Here is a 5702-nt window from a genome sequence, read left to right as displayed (position 1 = left end):
TTCTATGTGTTTCCAAGGGAACGCGAACTGCGCCCTGTTGGCGGAATGGAGAAGATCTTTCCTTATGCGCATTGACCCCCAACTGGCTGAAATGGCAAATACGGAACCAGGCACTCTGGCTAATGGCATGCTGTTCAGGGAAAAATTTGTGAATACGTTTTCCGCCCTAGATAAGGCTTAAGCGAACTTCAAAAAAAATTCCACACTGCCCTTTTTAACAGAGCCGGGCGCTACAGGGGTCGAGCGAATGGCCGTGGATTTAACTAGACCTCTCGAGGTTCCGAGCAACGTGGCAGAGGTGGTGGCCAACGGTCCAAGTTCTACCCTTCCCTCAATCGTGGTGATAGGGTACGACAACAAAGAGGTTACAGAGGACAGAATAATTAATCCGGAGACATTTCTTACTCAGGTAATCTTAATGCAAACTGGGGATACGAAGGTGGGAGGTCGGATTACCTTGTTCCACCATATGTGGGATAATCTCACACAAGACCCTTGGATCGTCCAGATGGTAAGGGGGTTTCAGATAGAGTATTTTGCCTCACTCCATCAGGTTCAGGTTCCCCCTCCGCTACATTTTTCCCATGTGGAGATGTCTTTCATAGACGACGAAGTTCTATCATTGTTGGGAAAAGGGGCATTGGTGCACACAATTCCTCATCCGTTAGGGTTTGTAAGTACCATTTTTCTAGTACCCAAGTAGGACAAAGGTTTCAGACTGGTGCTCAATCTGAGGGAATTCACTTCCTGGGTAGTGTATCGCCATTTCAAAATGGAAGGCATACATTTGTTTAGGGACATCCTGTTGGAAAAGGATTGGATGGTGCGTCTGGATGTGAAAGACACGTACCTAGTGGTGCCAATTTTTCCTCCTCTCCGGAGGTTCCTTCAATTCCAGTGGAGAGACCAGTGGTTCAAATTCTCGGCCATGCCCTTTGACCTTTCGTCCACCCCTTGGTGTTTCACCAAGCTATTAAAGCCCGTGGCTCAGTATCTAAGAGAACGGGGGTAAGACTCATAATTTATTTGGACGATGTTCTGATTATGGCTCACAATATGGACACAGTTCTTCTTCATCTGAATTGGACGGTCCAACTGTTACAAGACTTGGGATTTGTCATCAACGTGCAGAAGTCTATTCTGACTCCAACGCAGTCGATGGAATTCTTGGGGTTTCAGGTAGACTCGATGGTGGCGCAATTACTATTATCATTGAGGAAGAGAGTAGCTATCAAGAAGGAGTTGAGGAGAGCCCTTGCCTCTCCGACTATATCCTTGAGGACGTTGGCCAGATTGGTGGGGCTCCTAGCCGCATCAATCCAGGCGATCTTCCCAGGGCCCTTACATTGCAGGGTGCTTCAGCGTTTGAAGATTCTACATTTGCGCAAGGGTCTGGGCTATGCAGAGCAGATCTCGATCTCCAGCGAGGCACGGACCAAGATGTTTTGGTGGCTGGAACACATGGATGCTTGGAATGGCAAGGCCATTTTCGCAGCCAGTCCGGAGATAGTCATAGAATTGGATTCCAGCAGATGGGGCTGGGCAGCCCGCTGCAGCTCAGTGGAGACTGGGGGGCGGGGTCCCGGGAGGAACTGGAACTCCATATCAATTGCCTGGAGCTCCTTGCAGGCTCGTTTGCAATTCGGACACTCTCCCCACAACGAGCGAGTTGCTGTATTCTACTGCGGATGGACAATATGTCAGCAGTACAATACATCAATCGTCTGGGGGGTACAAGGTCTCGTCTTCTGGCAGAGATAGCCAAGGACTTTTGGCATTATTGCCTGACCCATCATATATCGGTGACGGCGGAATATATTATGGGCTCTTCCAACGTGGTAGCAGATTGGAACTCCCGTTTTCTGAGGGATGTCAGCGATTGGAGACTGCATCCCGGGGTATTCAAGCAGTTGAATGACAAATGGGGTCCATGTTCAGTGAATCTATTTGCGTCCAGACTCAACGCACAACTTCCTTGGTTCTACAGTTGGCGTCCAGACCCCCTGGCGATCAGCTTGGACGCATTCCTTCCGTCATGGACGATGGGCATTCTATATGCATTTCCACCTTTCGCCATGATTCGTGAGTATTGGCGCAACTCCGTTGACAGAAGGTGGAGGTGATAGCGCAAGCGTGGTTTCCGGTGGTGCTAACATTGTCATGCTCACTTCCGGTACAGCTACGGTCGTTTCTGGGGATTCTGGAGGACCCTCTGGGGTTGCCTCACCCACTGGTATTGCAGGGCCTCTTATCTCTTGTGGCGTGGAGACTTTCAGGCAACGATGGCAAGTGCCTGGAGTTTCACAGGAGACTCTCTTTTTCTTATCACAATCATCGGCACCTGCTACGCACAAACAATATGAGTCAGCCTGGCGTAGATGGGTTAGTTGGTGTTCTGAACGGCAAACGATCCCGTGGGATCCGTTGTCCATCTCATAGTTAATTTCCTTTTTGAACTCGCCAGTTCGGGGATGACATATCGGACAGTGAAAAATTTTCGATCAGCGAAATCGGCGGGTCATCCCCATGTGGATGGTAAACCGGTGGGGGAACACCCCCTGGTGTGTAAAGTGGTTAGGGGTATTAGGTTGGTTAACCCCCCCCCGAAACCCAAGTATTCTGTTTTATGGGATGTTAACATGGTTTTACGTTTCCTTAAAAATTGGCCGGCCAATGAGGGATTATCACGTAAACAAATTTCAGCGATATTTATGATGCTATTGATGGAGCAAGGATTCGCACGTTAAGCGACTTACTTGTATCAAGAACCTCAAATAATGTAATAGACTAAATCAACCTGTTTGTCTTACTAATTTTGCACATTTCTACACTACATAATGTGTCCCAGTGAAGCTTGCCTATGTGTTTATTAATTCTAATACGCTTGCCTCTAAAATAGTCGCTGCTACGCGGGAATTTAGTCTGCGCATGCGTCGGTCATACCCATGTGACGTGACATACTCGCAGTTCTGGTGGGAATTTGTTGCTCATGCGCAATACGGCTGATATGGCCGCTTTGTGTTCTCACATGCTCTGAGCTTGCATTGCCGCTTTCGCAAAGCTGTTTGTTCTGCCCTTACTCATAACGCTATAGTTATTATAAAGTAAGGGATGTAGTATAGCCATTCATGGTATACAGTGTAATCTTTTATTCTGTGTTTCTAAATTGTTTTCACTTGCTTTTCATGTATCGTATTCTTTGGGCCTGGGAGGTGCTTACTACCCCATTTTGGAAGCCCGTATGGTACCAGTCACGTGATGGGGAAAAAGAAAACCATGCATCAGTGGAACCCAGCCAGCTGGCAGCCACTGCCAAGATGCTCCTGGGAACCTGAACTCAAACCTAGCCGAAGAAGCTGATCTGTACTAGAATTTGTTACATTTGTAATAATTGCTGTATACCCCATTGTTCACTGTAAATCATATGTCGTGGGAAGCTAGAATTTAAGGGGTGGGTACGAAAACTGAATATTAAGCCTGAGAAAGTCTAAAATTTAGGTGGTGTGATGACTTAACCTCTCTCCTTTGTCCAATCAAAATTGAGGATCCTTACACTTGCAACATTGGGGGGTGGTACACTGACCCGAAAAACAGTATAACTAGCCTAGGTTTAGCTAGAGAAATTGTCAGACTTGTCCGAATAGCTGACCTGTCACTGACCCGACGCACTCTATAGGTGACTGATACAGAGAGCTGCGGAGCACTCTGTTCGAATTTCCACAGACCCACTCGGGGTTTGGGAAACCTTAAGTGCTGGCAAAGCACTTTGCTGGGAGGTTCGAAAACGCAATTGGGGTTATTGGCAGATTCCTTGCAGAGAGGGAGTAGCGCAGGCGTTGCAACCGAAGCTGCGGGTATTGGTCGTACCCTTTGGTGAACCCGGTCCTGATCCAAATTCTGGGGTTATCCTGTCCTGACTGTCCATGAGCTGTACCTGCTCGCCTACTGGCACCTAAGTCCTTGAGGGTCCTTTCCCGTCTTTCCAAACTGACCCATGGCCCGGGTTGGTCTTCACTCTATCCTAGGTAAATATAAAGTCTGTGTGGGTGATTGTTTATCTAAACTTGCCTTCCTAACGTCTCGAATAAAGCATAATTGCATATGTTCCTTTTTCTCCCCCTGTCCTTTATAAATGAGATTTTCATGCATTATTTGTCTATTAGCATGTTCCACTTTTTACCTACCTTTAGTCAAATGCTAAATCGTTTTTCTTATATAGTTTATGTTCCATTCTTACCCTCCCTCTAGAGAATAAGCACATATGGATAAATCAAATTGCATAAGTTTCATTTCCTTTGAACCGTTAGTGAATTTCAAAAGTCTACTTTGATTAGCATGTTCCCTTTCTTTACCCGCCTTTAGTGAAGCTGTGAAAGTCCGTTGATCTAAAATAGCGTGTTCCTTATTTTTCTCCTTCCCTTTAATTTTCGATTTCTAAATGATTCTCTGCCTTATTCATAGCTATACGATATTTCTAATTCTAGTTATAGACAGTTTGATCTGTGTTAATCTTTGGCTCATGACATATGATGATGATGATGATTAGATAAAGGTTTTCAAAACTTCCTGAGTCTGTGGTCATTTTAATGAGTATAAACAGTATTAAAATTGATATTGTATTGTGTTGACTACTTATTTTACAGCTAGCTCCTTGATCCATTGTGATCTTAGGTACCTGTGACAAGGATTGGTAAGTCAGGTACATTGGGAATAAATAGAAAGGAACTGGGTTAATGGTAGTAGAGTGTAGGTTACCCGATTAAATAAAACTGTATTGAAATATATTATGGGCCCAAGTGTGCATATTTGGTAATAAAATTAGTTGGGTGACCTGTGTGCTCTATCAGTAATTACCTGGTAGCAGAGATATGGTTAAGGACTAGTTAAGATAGGTAGATAGGTTCATTGCTGATAACTGTGTAAAAAAAATAATAATTGCTGCTAAACTTTTATTGCTGCTAAAAGAATCGATCGATCAAATGTAAAATTGCTTTGAAATGTTATGAAATATTTTTGACATCTTTGATGAAATGCTGCTATATTGATTCATGTATTAACACAACTCATTAGTGATTGTTAAATGTTTGTCTGGAATCCCGGGGGCAGAATAGCGGGTGGTGAGGAGAATCCACCTCGCAGCGAGGTCAGTGGCTCAAGGAAAATTAGTGCATGGTTAGGCAGAACTGGAAGCACTAATTAGGGTTTTCTGTATGAATAATTGAATAAATGATAGCAACGAGTTCGCTAACGAAACTTCAACCTAGTAAGGGTCACACGGAAGGAGTAGTAGGTTCGTCGGAGCTTAAGTGATAGCAAAAGGATTCGCTAGTGAAACTTTAGACTTAGTATATATCCCAAACTGAAGTGGATGAGTCAAAGAAGTAGCAGGTTCTCTAATGCTTGTGTGAAGGATAGGCAGAAGGGATCTATCCGCAGTATATGAAAAGTAGACAGAAGAGGTTTACTTGCAGTGAAACAAATCTTTCCTTTCTAGACACTCAAGTACAGTGGCAAATGTTTTACGTTGTAAATTAAATAAAGCACTTGCACTTTAAGAAAAAGAAATAGAGTATCCGTTACCTTGTGAAGGAGGGAGTCAGTCGCGGAGCTGTGCTGACGTCACTCTGTGCCGCGCTGGTATTGGTCAAAACAGCGGGTGTGTAACGGAGTTGGTATTGTAAAGGAGGGGTGAGCGCAGGAGC

The 5702-nt window shown here is 44.7% G+C and overlaps 1 pseudogene; it reads left to right on the top strand.

Moving 5' to 3' along the window:
• Positions 1–247: 247 nt before the first annotated feature.
• LOC147708323 (uncharacterized) lies at positions 248–2439 on the top strand (annotated as a pseudogene).
• Positions 2440–5702: the final 3263 nt, after the last annotated feature.

The sequence above is a fragment of the Lissotriton vulgaris genome, chromosome 6, assembly GCF_964263255.1.
Source record: "Lissotriton vulgaris chromosome 6, aLisVul1.2, whole genome shotgun sequence".
In the NCBI taxonomy this organism is placed as follows: domain Eukaryota; kingdom Metazoa; phylum Chordata; class Amphibia; order Caudata; family Salamandridae; genus Lissotriton; species Lissotriton vulgaris.
The sequence above is the reverse complement of the archived record's forward strand: the minus strand, read 5'-3'. Positions and strand labels throughout refer to the sequence as shown.